This window comes from Hyperolius riggenbachi, chromosome 3 (genome assembly GCF_040937935.1).
Source record: "Hyperolius riggenbachi isolate aHypRig1 chromosome 3, aHypRig1.pri, whole genome shotgun sequence".
NCBI lineage: Eukaryota > Metazoa > Chordata > Amphibia > Anura > Hyperoliidae > Hyperolius > Hyperolius riggenbachi.
Window position 1 is genome coordinate 345,450,698 of NC_090648.1, and position 19,714 is coordinate 345,470,411.

Below are 19,714 nucleotides of genomic sequence, written 5' to 3' on the forward strand. Positions count from 1 at the left end.
AAATAATGCAGCTCCTTTATCCCTCTCGCTTCAGTTATCCTTTAAGATGAAATGGGGACCTAGGCAAGATAGCAGTTTTTGCCCACTGCTGATGATCACCTGGCTTTTTAAAATAGGATTTGGGTTAGGTTCACAGTGGGACGTTGCGTTGTTGTAAAGTTGCAATGCACAATACAACAAAAAAAGTGGTAACGCAGATTAATGCTGCGTTACCGGTGCATAAGGTAGGTACAGTAAAACATACAGTTAATGAAAAGTATGCTTTCCTGTCCCTGCTAACATATGTTTTTAGAGGTAGCGCACTGCAGCAGTGTGTTACCATAACGCTGCACGTGACAATGTAACGCTAATGTTATAATGTGAACGTCTTTTAATTGCATTGCGGTAAGCTGCGTTATGAGACTTTATAACGCAGCACCACAATGGCTTTCTGTGAACCTAGCCTGGGTGGGGGCTAACATCTACTAGGCCCCTAGACTCTCTCCAGGTCCTAAGCAACTGCCTAGAATTGCCTTGTGGATGAACCAGATCTGATTCAAACCACACTGGCATGCGCTTCCGTAGAAATTTTTTCTTAGGGGATGGGGGCACGTGCAAGGCCGAAAAATGGGCATGGCCATGGACCAGGTGGAGCCAAATTTGAATGAACTTAGCAATGGTAGGACATAAATAAGACTAGGACTAGGGATTAGATTGTGAGTGCCTTCCACCCAGGTGCTGGTGACAGGTGCCCCCCAAAGTTTAGTGATGGACTTTCCCCAGTTTAGGTGGTGACAGGTGCCCCCCAGCTTTAGGTAGTGACATGGACTCCCACCTCACTCACCATCATATTAGACCTCAGATCACTCCTGCCCACCTGCTGTGTCCCATCCCCGCTGCCTAAATCATGTAACAGGCAGTGTCACTCAGATCTCTGATCAGCTGGCGACCACTGAGAAGCGGGTGTATGGTACTCCCTGTGGACACTCTGCTGCAAATACGGGAGTGACACATGACTTCACTTCCGCATATCGGTGCGGTGTCCGCAAGGTACAAACGCTTGCTTCTCACTGGTTGTCGGCTGATCGGAGGTCTGTGTGATGCTGCCTGTTACATGATATGCAGGTGGACACAAGGTGGTGGCACAGGCACAGGACAGGCACAGGACAGGCACAGGACAGGGGCAGGAATGGTGCCTGAGCCATGCATGTACCCCTGAAGATACGTGTCTGCTGGTTTGTTTGGCTGGGGGTTTCAACCCCTCTTGCCCTACGCTGCGGATGCCCACTGGTCCTTTCTACCCTGGTTCTTTTGCCTTCATATTAACATTTGAAAATAAGAAATATATCAATTTAAAGGATAGGAAGTTCAGAGTCGAACTCATTTTCAGTAGAAAAATACATACATTTACATAAAGCTTTACATGAGTCTTGAAAGAGGGACTGTCCCTCCAAAAGAGGGACAGTTGGGAGCTATGCTTGTTATCTCAAAAAGTTGGGACTGTGAGGTATGCATAACCCATCCTTTGAGTTAGAGCAAAAATAAAAAAATATATATAAATATAGTAATCTGTCTTATTTCCAGGAAAGAATGGGCATGGGAAGCAGAGTTCGATCGTGGAGTTTTTAGGTTCCTACGCTATGCTTTATAAAATCCTGGTGGTGGGTAACAAATGAATTTTTCTGACCCTGCACTTCCAACATAAGGACAGCGAATAATAGCTATAGCTATAATGCAATAACGCAACCCCTTGTCAGGAGGCGGTGGTGGATTAGAATACATGTGTTGCCTGACTGTGACCTGCTGGTGACGCTATGCCTAGGAAGCAACAGAGGACTCTCCTGCCCGTTCTAAGCTCGATGGCATCCCTTGGAGTCACTTCCTGTTTCCTGTGTGAGCCGCTGCTGAGAGCGCGACGGGTCCGGTGGGGAGGAGAAGGTGAGGAGGAGCTGGGGGGCACCGGGACGGGCCAGCAGGGCATGTGTGCTACTCATGGGAACTCTATGGCTGCAGATCACGTACGGCGTCCGCCAGTGGCGCCCCTCCCCCCGAGCTGTCCGCTCATTGTAGTGTGTACACCGGGTGGTGGAGCAGCTCTGGGCTCCCGGCACATCTGCCGCCCTGCCATATGCTCATGTATTGCAAGAATGGCGCATAGTGTGTGCGTCCCTCTGACAGTACTGCCCTGTATTGTGTGCAGGACCTTCTGCATTATACAGAGGGCCAGTGCTGTATGTGGGATGCTAGCAGCAACATACACACTGCAGGGCTGTCCTTTTACAGTCATTCATTATGGAAGACAGATTGTAACGCCTAACCTCCCTGCATGCAGAATCCTGTAGTGGGACTATAGTGCTCCATACTAGTGATACTTCCATTGGTCTCTACTGCCTCCACTTTGCTCCTATATACAGATAGCAATAGATCTTCGGTTCTGCTGCTTCATTTCAGGGCTCTGACGTATTTTAATGGAATAGTGTACTTATGAATGCATTAAATCAGTTCTAAACTGCTTTCTGCACAATAGTACTTTTAATAATGGCATATAATCTTCTATTGATAACACCTCTCCCACTCCATTGTATTGCAGTCTGTATAATATGTACACAAGTTTTGTAACCCACCTGAGTTATAGATTAGGTCTGATTGTTTTCTTATATTTATGCTGTTCTCATGAATGCACCTTCTACTTCCTGCACACATACAGGCACAGTAAAAATGTGCACAAAGCGATATTCACTACACTACAGATTATGTACATGTGAATGGAGATGAGCAATACATTTGGCACTAGTCTACTTTAGGGGACCCAGCAGGAAACCTCATAGGGAAATTCAGCTAATGTGATTGAGTGGACAGCAGCCTCTGGAGCTGCTAGCTTTCAGAAATGTTGTAAACTATGCCTATACTATTCCGCCAATCACAGCGCTTCGTGCTGTAGTGGGTGCTGTGATTGGAGAATTTTTCCTTATGAGGTTTCCAGTGCTGTTTGTTAAGGGGAGTCAGCAGGGAACCTCATAGGGAACAGTTCTCCAATCACAGCCCCCTCTACAGCACAAAGCACTGTGATTGGCCGAATAGTGTGAACGTTGTTTACTACAACATATCTGAAACCTAGCAGTTCAAAAGGGTGCTTTCTACCCAATCACCTTAGCTGAATTTATACACTTTAGTAGAATATGAAGTTTCCACCTGGGTCCCATAAACTATATTAGCTCCATACATTATACAATCTTTCACATCTCCATTGGGCTGATGAGGGGATTAAATCCAGCCTGTAACTGCTGATTAATTGATGGACAGCTACTGAGTTTGGCTCAGTGTCTATTCAGTGAAAATTAACATGTTTGAATTTATTTCTCATCTCCATGTTAAAGGGCTTTTGTATGTGAGCAGTTCAGCTGCGTTACTAATGCTGGTAATACATGGGCTGATTCTGGTGCTCGATTCTGCGTACGATCGTTTTGCCCGCTTGATTCTTTTATCTTCCGCTCGTTTTTGTTATCTTTTCAATTCAGTTCAATGGTGAATCGAGCGGCAACACGATCGAACCATGATGGGACATGACGGAAATTATCTATCTAACCATCTTAATGGCTCAGAATCCAGCCATGTATTCCCAGCATTAATCACGTCCCCCAAGTATAGCAAACTCTGTTCTGTTATTTTTGGTTAGTGCAAATACAATACAGATCTGGTCCAAAGTCTGTGCATTTACATGTTGTGGAATAGAATGCATTTACACCATGGTTGGTGCTGTTAAAGCAGAAATGGATAGCCGATAGGGATTTGCAGGGACCAATGGGAGGCCTGGAAATTCTATAGAGAAGTAAAGTACAGGGTTTCTATATTTGTTGACAATATGCACAGTAATCTATGTGGCACTATAGTGCCTTCAGTGGCTGGAGCAGTGTATTGGTTAACTGACCTTTAATACATTTTGTGTAACAAAATTAAGTCCCAGAATGCAAGCCACAGCGCTACTACTTCATTATTGTTTAGCAAAATTGTTTATCATGTTGGAGAAAGTTTAGTAGCTCCAACCACGAAACAGTAGCAGCAGGGGTGAAAGCAAATACTGCCTACTCAAGACAAGACACAGAACATTTATATTGTGCTTTTCTCCTGGTGGACTCAAAGCGCCAGAGCTGCAGCCACTAGGGCACACTAGGGAGATTCATACCTTGGTCTACTTTGTCATAGGCAAAGTCCTTAAAGTAGACCTGAACTCATAACTTCCTCTAGGCTCTAAAAGATCTAAAAGTGTCTACACCCTGCTTTCATGGAAGCACACATAGGGTTAACGCCCTGTGTTACGGATAAGTGGGAATAAGACAGGCTAAACCCTCTAAATACATACAGGGTGCATTTATCTATGATTTGCTTCTATCCTGTGCAAGAGTTCAGGTCCACTTAAAGGACTTACGAGCCCAAATCCTAAAAAAAAAGGTCTCTACCTGCATGCCGTTTGAAGGCACGGAGGACGTCATCCGCGCCCTCCGTGCAGCTCCGCCGGGTCCCCGCTGCTTGTCTTCCCCCCGGCCAGACCCCAACCCCCCCCCCCAGCCCGGGCTCTCCTGCCTCCTCAAATATGGCCGCCGGAGGAGGCCGCGGCTGCGCAGTCCGCACCGACGCGAGTGCGGCTGCGCAGCTTTAGGGCCTCCCTCCCCAATCCACGCTACGTAGCGTGGATCGGGGAGGGAGGCCCTAGAGCTGCGCAGCCGCACTCGCGTCGGTGCGGACTGTGCAGCCGCGGCCTCCTCCGCGGAGCAGGGGTCACATGACGGCCTCTGTCTACAAATGAAATTAAGCTAATTATGTCCATTTCTCAGCATTGGGACTTTGCGGCATGGCTTTGTTGGGGCACCTAAATGCAGAAGGTCTCACTACAATAGTAAGTTCATGAAATGTTCACAGTGCATGCGGTGCATTGGGATCCAACACATTACAGTATCCCAATGCACTGCATGCATAACATTAACCAAGGCAGTGAAGCATACTTTTAATTGACTGTATGCCACCTAAAGGTCGCGCAATGCTTGGTACAACTTTTTAGATCAGTTGTGTTCCTGATATACAGCAACGTCCCACTGTGAACCTAGCCTTATAGCTATAGTGCTAGTGTAGCAGAAATGAGAGAGGGACTCATTAGTTTCGTAAAGTCTTTACCTGAAAATTGACTTAAAAGTATAACTCTGGTCACACTAAAGGCCCATACACGTCGGATTTTTGCGAACGACCCGTCATTTGAACGTTCCGTCGTTCAGTCGTTCGTACGTCAAATCCGACGTGTGTACAGACTATCGTTCGGGTGATAAGACTGGTTGGAAACCAGTCTTATCATGCGAACGATAGTCCGTACACACGTCTGATTCCGCGTGCGAACGACTGAACGAAGGGACGTTCAAACGACCCGTCGTTCAGAAAAATCCGACGTGTGTATGGGCCTTTAAGGTGGCCACACACCATACAATTTTTTAAATATCTGTTCAATTCAAGAATTGCATTCAATGTCTCTGACTGTTATAACATTTCAAAAATCTGACCAATGTACCACACACACCTATGTTCAATTTTTATCCGATTATGATAAAAATGATTGGAAACTCTGAGAAAATTTCTTGGGTGTACAGTGGAGGAAATAATTATTTGACCCCTCACTGATTTTGTAAGTTTGTCCAATGACAAAGAAATGAAAAGTCTCAGAACAGTATCATTTCAATGGTTTATTTTAACAGTGGCAGATAGCACATCAAAAGGAAAATCGAAAAAATAACCTTAAATAAAAGATAGCAACTGATTTGCATTTCATTGAGTGAAATAAGTTTTTGAACCCTCTAACAATAAAAGACTTAATACTTAGTGGAAAAACCCTTGTTTGCAAGCACAGAGGTCAAACATTTCTTGTAATTGATGACCAAGTTTGCACACATTTTAGGAGGAATGTTGGTCCACTCCTCTTTGCAGATCATCTCTAAATCCCTAATGTTTCGAGGCTGTCTCTGTGCAACTCTGAGCTTGAGCTCCCTCCATAGGTTTTCTATTGGATTAAGGTCCGGAGACTGACTAGGCCACTCCATGACCTTAATGTGCTTCTTCTTGAGCCACTCCTTTGTTGCCTTTGCTGTATGTTTTGGGTCATCGTCGTGCTGGAACACCCATCCACGACCCATTTTCAGTTTCCTGGCAGAGGGAAGGAGGTTGTCGTTCAGGATTACACGATACATGGCTCCGTCCATTTTCCCGTTAATGCGATTAAGTTGTCCTGTGCCCTTAGCAGAAAAACACCCCCAAAGCAAAATGTTTCCACCCCCCATGCCTGACGGTGGGGACGGTGTTTTGGGGGTCATAGGCAGCATTTTTCTTCCTCCAAACACAGCGAGTTGAGTTAATGCCAAAGAGCTCTATTTTGGTCTCATCAGACCACAGCACCTTCTCCCAGTCACTCACAGAATCATTCAGGTGTTCATTGGCAAACTTCAGACGGGCCTGCACATGTGCCTTCTTGAGCAGGGGGACCTTGCGAGCCCTGCAGGATTTTAATCCATTGCGGTGTAATGTGTTTCCAATGGTTTTCTTGGTGACTGTGGTCCCTGCTAATTTGAGGTCATTCACTAACTATTGATTGATTCTGTGGACAGGTGTCTTTTATACAGGTGACTAGTTAAGGCAGGTGTCCTTAATGAGGGTGACTAATTGAGTAGAAGTGTCTAACCACTCTGTGGGAGCCAGAACTCTTAATGGTTGGTAGGAGTTCAAAAACTTATTTTACTCAATGAAATGCAAATCAGTTGCTATCTTTTATTTAAGGTTATTTTTTCGATTTTACTTTTGATGTGCTATCTGCCACTGTTAAAATAAACCTACCATTGAAATGATACTGTTCTGAGACTTCATTTCTTTTCATTGGACAAACTTACAAAATCAGTGAGGGGTCAAATAATTATTTCCTCCACTGTATATTAATAAACTGGCAATCTATCACACACCATTCAATTTTCTTAGAAATTGATCAGAAAAATCCAGGACTCCCGATCAACTTTTATCGAATGAGAAAAAAAAAAAAAAAAAGCTTTTGATTTTTCGGGAAATCTAAACTTATCGAATTACTGTAAAATCGGATCATTTTATTGTATCGTGTGTGTGGCCACCTTAAGGCCTGGGACCCACTACAAAGTGCTATGGCTAGTGATTAGTGGTAGCGCTTTGCGAGCGATTTTTGGGAACGATTTCCCTGCTTCTATTCTATACAATTCATTAGAATGGAAACGCTCCCAAAATGCTGCATGTCCTGCGATTGTGATTTGGCTAATCATAATTTCTCAAGTGGAATGTGTCCCAAAATTAGGAATTGGCTGTAACAATTTTTCTCACTGCAATCAAGATCATTCATCTTTCTGTCTTGATAACGTGATTGTACTTTGAGTATGATCATTTATGGTACCCATACAAAGTAGATTAGCATCTAGTAATGTCTTGCAAAGTCCACTCTTGTATGACCATTTACGTGTGTGTAACATCTAAAGACCATTTAAGAGCAGATGTACCAATTGTTCCTTGCTAGCCAGAGGAATTTAGAGGTCATACAACTCCTGTGTGGCAGAGAAAAACCATTGTGAGAGCAGGAAACAGATGAAAAGTTCAAGATGTGTCTAGATAAGAGCTGAATAATATTGAAAAAAACTAACCTCACGTACCTGAGGCAGGCAAAAGTTAACATTAACGCTTATAACCAGGGCTGAGGAGTCGGAGTCGTGGCAATTTTGGGCACTCGGAGTTGGAGTCGTTGATTTCATAAACTGAGGAGTCGGATTATTTTTGTACAAAATCCACAGTCCTGTTAAGTATTAGACTAAGGAGTCGGAGTCGAGGAGTTGGTGCCATTTTGGGTACCCGGAGTCGGAGTCGTGGTTTCATAAACTGAGGAGTTGGAGTCGGAAGATTTGTGTACCGACTCCACAGCCCTGCTTATAACACAACATAATAAATCACTAAGGGCTCTTTCCCGCTAGCTAACACGTGCACGAAACCCAGTTTTGTGTACAAGTTCGATGCTGACGGTGTGAAGTTGCGTTTTGGCACTAATCAGCAGCACTAGTACTAATTAATTTGACAGGAAATCACTTGTGTTGTGCGATTAAATGTTACTGGAGGCGTTACATCATAATGTTTGGGAATGCTTCATCTAATGTGAACGGTAACGTTAAAGTGGTATAAAACCCAGCATTTATTCTTTGCTCTAAAAGATCATTTACAGCATTTAATATACTACCACAATTCCTTTTTTTTTTTTTTTTTTTTAGCAGAACAGCATTCAAAGGGTTAAAACACAGGACTTACTTTTTCAATAGAAGGCTCCCTGAAGGGAGATCCTCATCCAAACTGGTGATAACATTATCTTGTGTTTACTTAATTGTAGCAGAGAGGAATGTAAACATTCCCTGACTGCAGAAAGGGCTTCTAATGTATCCAGAACTGATACATTGCTCAGAAATCATTACTGGGTACATTACAATATAAATACACCCGTTATGAATAAAATGCAATGGCAGCTTTCAGAGCAAATTAAACTGTGCTTTGGGAACTCGTAATTTCTAAATGAATAATACTTAAGCAGCCCATACACTCAGCCGATTTTCTGGCCGACCGATCGATCCCGATCGATCGATAAATCGGTTGGCCAATCGACCGATCGACGGCCGATTTCAATCGATTTCGATGGATTTCCACCGAACTTGCAGGGTGGAAAATTTAGGTTGATCTGATGAGATTGCTTATCAGTTTGCATTGGCCTTAATGGAAATCTGATGGCAAAAAAATGCCATCAGATCGAATTTCAATAGATTTCAAACTGAAATCTATTGGAATTCTATCCTGGTAAAAAATGTTCTAAAAACGCATCAGATAGATCATCAGATGCATTTCTTATCTATCTGCTGCCAATCTGACGAGTGTATGGGCACCTTTATTCACAAAAGCAAATATGATAACTGTATGGGTTATAAAACGAAGAAAACACATTTTTACTGTATATTATGTCAGAGTTTAATACTGATAGACTTTCATGTTACCTTGCGTACCGCACGTGTAGCGTTAAGGTGCCCATACACTCGTCAGATTGGCAGCAGATAGATAAGAAATGCATCTGATGATCTATCTGATGCGTTTTTAGAACATTTTTTACCAGGATAGAATTCCAATAGATTTCAGTTTGAAATCTATTGAAATTCGATCTGATGGCATTTTTTTTCCATCAGATTTCCATTAAGGCCAATGCAAACTGATAAGCAATCTCATCAGATCGACCTAAATTTTCCACCCTGCAAGTTCGATGGAAATCCATCGAAATCGGCCGTCGATCGGTCGATTGGCCAACCGATTTGCAATCGATTGATCGATCGATCGGCCAGAAAATCGGCTGAGTGTATGGGCTGCTTTAGTCTGTTCATGGCAGTTTTATTATGAAACTGGAGGTTCTTTTTAAATGAAACAAACGTGGACAGACATGAGAACTCCTGTTTCTATTTTCCTTACTGCCATGGCTAGACTTCTGAAGTCACCCGCTGCATATTTTACTACACAAAGGGATAACATTTTATAATTATGACTGTGTGTGTATGTATACCTGTATGTATGTATGTATGTATGCATACCACTCACCTAAAGGATTAACAGGAACACCTGTTCAATTTCTCATTAACCCTTTGTGCTCGGACATCACGAATTCCGCGTTGCACTCGTATGTCCCGCTATGCGGGACATTTCTGCAGCGGCGGTTTGCGGCGCATCAGGCCCCTGAACACCCCGATCTCTGTCCCCATATGTAGAGGGCACGTAAGATTACATGCCCACACTGGTGGTACCCCCTGCCCCGAACCGGAAGTGCACGATCAGCGCTATCCAGGAAGTGACAAATGCAATGAAATTTCATTGCATTTTCCTTGCAGTTTTTTGAAAATTTCTTTCAGATTCCATACTGATTCCTTGCTGATTCCTTTTTGCAGATTTCTTGCAAAGTTGCATAGAGAATCAATGGCATCCTATGCAATGGACGTGGAGGAGAGTGTAAATAGTAGCCAGCATTTAATTGCTCTAATGCCCAATCAAAATACCAAAGATTGCATTGTGTGTAGTGACATGAAGACATCGGGTGGCAGGCATAAAACCACATATTATTCCGAAACTTGCTCACGCAGGCCAGGATTACACCCAGGAAATTGTTTTAAAAAGTACCATACCTTTGCTTTCTTCTCTGCTACTAGCCAATATAAGATGCCAAACTGTCCAAATAAGGTATTCAATTAAACGTTATAATGTGTTCTTTAAAATAAGATATACCATGTTACTATGTTATGTTCCATGTTAAAATGGGAGAGAGAGTAAGAGGGAGAGTGCATTCCTGAAAAAAAAACTCCGAGCAGAAGGAAAGAACTCCAAGTGGAAAGGGTTAATGCAATTATCTCTGAGTATTTCACAATCTGCTCAATTACTGGGATTTTCACGCACAACCGTTCGTAGGGTTTACAAAGAATAGTGTGAAAAGGGAAAAAACATCCAGTATACAGCAGTCCTGTGGGCGAAAATGCCTTGTTGATGCTAGAGGTCAGAGGAGAATTGGCCGACTAATTCAAGCTGATAGAAGAGCAACGTTGACTGAAATAACCACTCGTTGCAACCGAGGTATGCAGCAAAGCATTTGTGAAGCCACAACATGCACAACCTTGAGACGGATGGGTTACAACAGCAGAAGACCCCACCGGGTTCCACTCATCTCCAGTACAAATAGGAAAAAGAGGCTACAATTTGCACAAGCTCACCAAAATTGGACAGTTGAAGACTGGAAAAATGTTGACTGGTCTGATGAGTCTCGATAGTCAGCATTTGGCGTAAACAGATTGAGAACATGGATCCATCATGCCTTGTTACCACTGTGCAGGCTGCTGGTGGTGGTGTAATGGTGTGGGGGATGTATTCTTTTCACACTTTAGGCCCCTTAGTGCCAATTGGGCATCATTTAAATGCCACAGGCTACCTGAGCATTGTTTCTGACTACGTCCATCCCTTCATGACCACCATGTACTCATCCTCTGATGGCTACTTCCAGTAGGATAATGCACCATGTCACAAAGCTCGAATCATTTCTAATTGGTTTCTTGAACATGACAATGAGTTCACTGTACTAAAATGGCCCCCACAGTCACCAGATCTCAACCCAATAGAGCATCTTTGGATGTGATGGAACGGGAGCTTTGTGCCCTGGATGTGCATCACACAAATCTCCATCAACTGCAAGATGCTATCCTATCAATATGGGGCAACATTTCTAAAGAATGCTTTCAGCACCTTGTTGAGTCAATGCCACGTAGAATTAAGGCAGTTCTGAAGACGAAAGGGGGTCAAATACCATATTAGTATGGTGTTCCTAATAATCCTTTAGGTGTGTGTGTGTGTGTGTGCGTGCGTGCGTGCGTGCGTGCGTGTGTAACTCTGTGTTTGTGTCTGTGTATATGTATATATACATATTAGAGTTTTTTTCTTTGTTACATATGCTGTATTTACTGTGATGTCTAAAAGCCCCCAGACGCTGCTGAGACCATCTTTGTAAGGTGTTTTTTTTTGTTTGTTTTTGTCTTGCTGGAAGAACCTGTGAAATGTTTATCAAAGCCTGAATTTCTATGTTTGGTGTAATAACCTGTAGGCAGGGCTGTGGAGTCGGGCAATTTTGGGTGCCTGGAGTCGGAGTCGGGAAAAAATGCACCGACTCCGACTCCTAATTAATTTGTAACTGTAATTAAAATAGAAAATATGATAAAATGTTCTATTTCTCAGATAATAGTCATTAAAAATAATGTATATATACAGTATATATACAGTAAAAGCTGTGCTTAGTCCACAAAAATGAAATAAACCAATCAAAATTAGTTACTTGTGCTGCTTCAATAAAGCAGTCCCTGTACTTTTAAGGCCATACATATCTGATTGTGACTGTATATATGATGTGTACACAGGAATCTCTTATATATACTAAATAACATCTATGCTGTAAGAATAAAGCCTGATGTGTAGCTGTGTCACTAATACAGATTGTCAATGAGATGGAAATAATTCTGCACTGATGCTGATTTATGCAAATGTATGCACTCCCTTTGCTGATGAAATCAAATAATTTGATATGTTGTTAAAATTTGGTTTGGTGACTACAAATTAAAGGGTACCTGAGACGGATGAAAAGTAAAGTTTTATAAATACCTGGGGCTTCCTCCAGCCCCCTTCAGGCTAATCAGTCCCTCGCTGTCCTCCACCACCCGGATCTTCTGATATGAGTACTGGTAATTCAGCCAGTCAGCGCTGTCCGGCCGCATGCCGCTCCCACAGCCAGGAACATTCTGCACCTGCGCAATAGTGCTGCACAGGTGTAGTATGCTCCTGGCGGCGGAGTGTGTGCATGCGCACTATGCCCGACTGGCTCAAGTACCTGGACTCATAGCAGAAGATCCAGGTGGTGGAGGAGGACAACGAGGGACTGATTATCCTGAAGGCGGCTGGAGGAAGCCCCAGGTATGTATAAAATTTTAATTTTATCTGTCTCAGGTTTACTTTGTTACACAGTAGTACTATACTCTGCATATGCACTCCCCACAGAGCTGCAGGGAATCCACTGAGAATGATGTGCACATTGAACACAGAGGGGTTGTCTGTCACCCATAATCTCCTCATTCCCCTGCAGAGTACCTGCACATCATTCTTACATGTACCCACACTTACATTGCCTAGGGCCTGATAGATGTTCTTTGTTCCGGTTTGTACCTTTTACAAGTACTCTTACCAAGGACTAGTTTTAGTCTAAAGGGAATAAATATAGTAGTCTACATATCCTTCTCACTTCAGTTGTCTTGTAAAATTCCTAAGCGTTGGCAGTTAAGAGACAAATTTCATGTTACATACTTTTAATCAACAAAATTGTAATATGCAAATTAGAGGTGTCGGAGTCGTGGAGTCGGAGTCGGTGGAATCCTAAACTGAGGAGTCGGAGTCGGTGGATTTTTGGACCGACTCCACAGCCCTGCCTGTAGGTATGCAAAAAAGGATCTAGATACTAGTCACAAATCCACAACATTTTGCCGCATACAAAAAAACACATGTGGAATTGCATATAATGATAGTCTATAGTGCCTGTGTGTTTTCCGCAGGCATATGCAGTTCCACAAACAAAGATGCAACCTGCACTATCCCGCACAACGCATGCTGTTTTGCAATGAAATCAATGGCTATTGCAAAAAAAAAAGTTAAAACACTTTGCAAAACGCACTATTATGCGGCAAACCGCTTTCGGGGAATTGTTTGCTATTCTCGCAGATGCAAGTGCAATCCCTTCCTTAGACAAGACGCCAAAGAGAAGCCCATGTGAACTGGCCCTAAAAGTATTGGAGGCAGAGGATCAGCAGGACAGCCAGGCAATTTGCATTGTATAAAAGGAAACAAATATGGCAGCCTCCATATCACTCTGACTTCGGGTTGTCTTTTCAGTTAATTAAAACACCACAGATGTGCCCACCATTATCTGTGCGTGTCAGATTACAGTGAGATGTTGGCTTTTAAATGGATGTTTCTCAATAGTCCCCAAACATGCTATAAGCTTACACATAATGATGATCGTTTGGGGAGCTGGGGATGCAATTTGTGTTGAACGACCAGTTGTTGCTGGCTTCTTTATCACCACAGAATTGTTACTCCTCTGATTTCAAGACAGATTCTTTGGATGTGCATACTTGGTAAATTTTACAGATCTTTGTACAGAACTTACTTTGTTTAACCCACGTTTGTTAGCAGACTAAGGACTGGTTTACACCGACCGTGCATAAAAATCATACATGGGGTTTGATTCACTAAGACAAATAGCATGCCCTATCAAAGTTAACATGCCTTATCAGAGTAGCATAGCGAGCGCTACGATCTTATGCCTGCTAATTGGCAATCCACTTGTCCTGCCCTGAGCCCCTGCGCTTTTGTAGCCCTTGCTATGCTACTCTGATAAGATGTGTTAACTTTGATAAGGCATGCTATTTGTCTTAGTGAATCAAACCCATTGCATGCAGGAGTGTATTGAGAAAAAGCTTTCATATAAAATGCATAGATGTAAACTGACCCATAGAGAAGCATAGACATTGCCTTTATTTGCGCTGTGCAGCAGTTGTGTTGCACTAAACCTCACTGCATCTGATTCAGGGTAAAGTAGCCATAAGGTACGCTGATCCTTTATTTTAGCTGCAGTAAGTAAAGGCAGGAGAGACTCCATGGCTGGATGAGGCAATTTCTAAGGTAAAAGTCCAAGACAGCCAGCAATGCAGTGGGTAGAAATTATGTCAATTTAAACCATTACACAAGAGCAGCCAATGTTTTAGGGCCACCAGGACCCTTCTGTTAAGGCATTTAATGGATGTTGTCTGTTGTGGGGGAAACGTGTATTAGGCTCCCTGCACACTGCATGCGATTCCGATTTGTAGTCTGTTTTTACATATGATTCCGATATTTAATTGTTACTGCATGCTGCGTTTTTTCCTCCGTTTTCCTGTTGATTGCATTCAGTGAAAATCTGAAATGGAATCGGAATCGCAAAATTGATTTGCAGTATGCAGGGAGCCTTATAATGGAGTAAAACTGCATTCCCTCTGACCATTGGAGTGCCAGCTTTCTTGGCCCTCTCTTACATTAACTGTTAATTGACCACCTTTTCAAAGGATCACTTTTTAATGTAGAGCGACATTTACTTCTTAAAGCAATTTTGAAGCAAAAATAAACGTATAGTACAATAATAGAGCATATTAGTAGCAAAGAAAAGTCTCATTTTTATTTTCAGTTACTGTATTTTTCTGACCATTGCCCATATGCAATTCACTTTTTCACCTGAGTTTTCTCCTGAGTGATATTTTCACAACTTGTAAATAAAATGCCTTTTAAACCACCAACAAGCAAACAAATACTCAAATTTAGTTTGACGGTACTTTTCCACCTACTTTTTGGTACTTTTTCCATTGTAAAATTTTAAAGTTATTTTAAATCGAAGTTGAAAAAATTATCTCCTAGGAGAAAACTCAGGTGAAAAAGTGAATTGCATATGGGCCAAAAGTGCGCTTTTGAGAGCTTTGAAAGCACTTGGCTACTGTGACTCTATGAGGCTGTTCTCACAGCAGCATTGGGATTGATTTATTTTTAATCGCAAATTTGGAGCATGTAGCATTCGTTGGAGCAAGTCAGCTTGGATGAATGTGCAAAAAAGCACATTCATTTGAGAATCACTTTTAAAAATCACTAAGCACTAGCAATTTTTGGTGTGAACTAGGCCTCTCGCTGTTTCTTAGCTGTTTAAGCTCTTCATAAAACAGTACTGAAGGCAGAGACACACCGCCGAGCGTTTTTTAATCTGTTCTCATTAAAAAAAAAGAAAAAAAAAACTCCTATTGGCATTTAAAGAGACACTGAAGCGAAAAAAAATGATGATATTATGATTTGTATGTGTAGCACAGCTAAGAAATAAAACATTAAGATCAGATACATCAGTGTAATTGTTTCCAGTACAGGAAGAGTTGAGAAACTCCAGTTGTTATCTCTATGCAAACAAGCCATTAAGCTCTCCGACTAAAGGTAGCCATACACTGGTCGATTTGCCATTAGATCGACCAGCTGACAGATCCCTATCTGATCGAATCTGATCAGAGAAGGATCGTATGGCTGCCTTTACTGCAAACAGATTGTGAATCGATTTCAGCCTAAAACCGATCACAATCTGTGGAGCCGCCGCTGCCGCCTGTCCCCCCCCCCCCCCCCCCCGCGCGCATACATTACCTGACACTGGCTCCCGGGCATCTTCTCCGCATCTTCTCCACGCTGCACCCACTCCATCCCGGCGCTTCCTAGTGCCCTCTATTTGAACTTCCTGGTCACTGCAGTGATAGGAAGCGCCGGGATGGAGCGGGTGCAGCGCGGAGAAGACGCCCGGGAGCCAGCGTCAGGTAATGTATACCTGATCGGATCGGCCGCCGCTAGCGACGCGCTCCCTACCCGCGGGCGATCGAGGGTAATTTCCCGCACGGCGCGATCGACGGACCGGTCCGATTTCGGGAGGAAATCGGATCGGCGGGTGCGTTTAGCGCGAACGATTGGCAGCAGATTCCATCCCAGGATCGAATCTGCTGTCGAAACGGCCGCAAATCGGGCCAGTGTATGGCCACCTTAAGTTAGTCGTAGAGAGGGCTGTTATCTGACTTTTATTATCTCAACTGTTCCTGGACTATTTACTTTTCCTCTGCTAGAGGAGAGGTCATTACTTCACAGACTGCTCTGAAAGACTCATTTTGAATGCTGAGTGTTGTGTAATCTGCACATATTATAGAATGATGCAATGTTAGAAAAAACACTATATACCTGAAAATAAAAGTATGAGAATATTTTCTTTGCTGCTAATCTTCTAGTAATTATTCATAGTACACAACCAATTCACTATATCATATTTTTTTTTTCGCTTCAGTGTCTCTTTAAAGGGAAGGTCCAGGCAAAATAAAAAAATGAGTTTCACTTACCTGGGGCTTCTACCAGCCCCATGCAGCCATCCTGTACCCTTGTAGTCACTCACTGCTGCTCCAGTCCCCCGCTGGCAGCTTGCCGACCTTGGAGCCGCATTGCGTACATTTTTACGCATTCACGCTAGTGCAGCAACACATACATTTTTACGCGTTACTAGTTCAATGCGCAAATTTTTCCGTGTTGCACCAGTAACGCGTAAAAATGTATGTGTTAATGTTCCTGCACTAGCGGGAATGCGTAAAAATGTACGCAATGTGGCCTGCCGACCTCCGAGGTCGGCAAGCTGCCAGAGGGGGACTGGAGCAGCAGTGAGTGACTACGAGGGTACAGGATGGCTGCATGGGGCTGGTAGAAGCCCCAGGTAAGTGAAACTCATTTTTTTATTTTGCTTGGACCTTCCCTTTAAATCGTGGCAAAATAGCCGCAATTTTAACAGGATTTGATCCTGAGTTGGATCAAGTTAGACTAGCTCAGAGGAGCTCTTTTGCATAGATAACCAGTGTTTTTTTTTATTATTTTTTTTTACTCTCCCTGTATTGGAAAACAATATGACACTTTTCTTTGCTACTTATGTTCTATGTATTACCCATACTACACATACAATTTATCATCTTATAAGTTTAATTTGAACGCGTGTAGTATGTTTGTGCTAAAGACTGTACATAGGACTTTGACAATATGTCAGGTGGGATTGGATACATTCAAGAAGCTGTTGGACTAAAAATAAGATTTTTTTTTCCTCTCCTGTAAATGGATGCAAATATTCATTGGCTCATGATTTCTTTATCAGTCTGTCAGCTCTTGGCATAAGATGTTCCTGTCACTATTAAACTTACTGCAAGAGATGAGATACAGTATTATGTAATGGCTTTTAATAGTCCGCAATGTGATGTACTAATGTCTCCATCTCTATAAAACGTGGGGCTGTGTTCACTTACTTCTGCTTACATTCCATAATATACAGCTCCTAGGTATCTGTATTTATATTACCTTTGCTGGCAAAGTGCCATTATGAGCCCTGAAATAGACTTGTTAAAGTAGTCCACTAATAAGCCCCCTCTTTGATGTGCAAAAAGCCTCTCTATTACCCTCTGACGAGCAGCCTTACTAACCAGATGAGAAAGGTCTGGCCTTAGCTCACAGTTTATATAAGTTTAATTTTAGTGACCAGGATTTCGGGACCCGCATGGGCATGCTGGTGACTGCATGTCACATATGCTGGTGAATATGAAAGTAACTGCCTGGTTGCATCCCGTAGCTTTGCTTCCGGTTGACAACAGGGCCATTTCACTGGGCAGAAAGCTGTCCAGAATCCTGCCCCTACTTAATCATTATCTACAGGAGGTAGTCACGGAGGAGTTGTAAGTAGGTAGCAGTAGGCCTGAACGATTTTAGGAACAAATTGAATTGCACGATTTCTGCCAGAAATTGCTATTTTGTTTCACGATTTTCAATGGACAACGATGGATCGGCACACTGATGGTGAGTATGGGTTCCCCCAGTATAGGTAGCCACGTATAGGTGCCCCCAGTATAATTTAGCCAACTATAGGTGCACTAGGAAAGGTTTGCTAGCTAAAGGTGCACCAATATAGGTAAGCCAGCTATCGGTACCGCAGTACAGGTTAGCCTGAATGGGTACCGCACTACAGATTAGCCAGTATAGGTGCCACACTACAGGTTAGCCAGTGTACAGGTGCTGCAGTACAGGTTAGCCAGTGTATAGGTGGTTTACATGAGCAGCTGGCGGGATGCCCGGCGAAAGCACGTTTAGCCAATGCTAAACATTTTTCTGCTATTGCGCAGAAAAGCGTTTGGCGCCAGTTTGCATTATTTCCCATCGTGCAGTTTTGTTTTGAGCCATCTTGGACTAATGTATTGTACAAGACATTTGTTTCTACATGGCATGTTTCTTGTTCTTTACGTTATGCAGGTTAGCCAGTGTATAGGTGTCGCAGTACAAGTTAGCCAGCATAGGTGTCGCAGTACAGGTTAGCCAGTACAGTTGTGGCAGTACAGGTTAGCCATCCAAATCCCCCCCCCCCCCCCTAGTGTATATAGACAGATCTGTGACCCCCCCCCCCCCCCCCGTTAGTGTATATAGTTAGATCCCTCCCTCCTTAGTGTATATAGCAAGATCCCCCCACCCTTCCTTAGTGTATATAGCCAGATCGCTGTCTGTTTTCCCCCTTGCCGCTGATACCTGTTCTCCTCCTGGCCCCTTCCTTCAGTAAAGTTCCAATTTCATTTGGCCTCACCGCATTGCAATGCCGCGCGGTGAGCCACGGTGAAGAGTGTACACATAGTAACACAGGGCCTGTACCAGGAAGTGTGACATCACTTCCTGACGGCCAGCGTTACTAGGAAACGCTCGCTGCCTCCACTGCGGCTCACCCAGCGGCATTGCAATGCGGTGAGGCATGAGAAATGTAAACTTTACTGGTGGAAGGAGACGGAAGCAGAGGAGGAAGCCAGTGGAAAAACAGGTAGCAGCGGCGAAAACCGCCGCTTTGACGATCTGAAGATCGTCTTGGGCATGATCACGATTTTCGGTTTAAAACTGAAAATCGTTCAGCCCTAGGTAGCAGCCAGGTTCTCTGTGTGGTCACAGAACACTTGACCCTGCCTACCTCTTTCCCCTAATGAGAGATGAACTCTTAGTGGCCAGCAATACAGCTACAACAGAGTCTCATAAAAAGAATCTGATGAACTGCAGTGCTGGGCACAAAAGTAAGAGCGTGTTCACACTATGCAGTGCACTCGCTCTGTACTTCTTCATTATCACTAGGGATTCCCATAACTGATGCTTCCCTTCACACCACAGACTGTGGTACAGTGCTGTGTAATACATTTGTCTAGCCCAGGCATGGGCAAACTCGGCCCTCCAGCTGTTACGGAACTACAAGTCCCACAATGCATTTGCCTTTATGAGTCGTGACTGGCTGTCAGACTCCTGCAATGCATTGTGGGACTTGTAGTTCCTTAACAGCTGGAGGGCCAAGTTTGCCCATGCCTGGTCTAGCCACATTCGGATCCATGGGTGTCAAGCAAACCCACTCATTTCCTTTGAAAGTGACCACACCACCCCATACTCTACTGCGTCAAGCAGCGTGGTTGAGGAGAGTGCACTGCTGCTTATGTGAACAAGCCCTAAA

At 43.4% G+C, this 19,714-nt stretch overlaps 1 protein-coding gene across 2 annotated transcripts in view; it reads left to right on the forward strand.

Annotated features, from left to right (window-relative positions):
• The first annotated feature begins 1,839 nt into the window (after positions 1 to 1,839).
• The window catches only part of LOC137563920 (C-terminal-binding protein 2), a 45,500-nt gene continuing 27,625 nt past the window's right edge, over positions 1,840 to 19,714 (forward strand). For both annotated transcript variants that reach the window (XM_068277024.1, XM_068277025.1), the window contains exon 1: positions 1,840 to 1,917. The gene's annotated coding sequence lies outside the window, so the exon portion shown is untranslated. The remainder of the gene's footprint in view (positions 1,918 to 19,714) is intronic.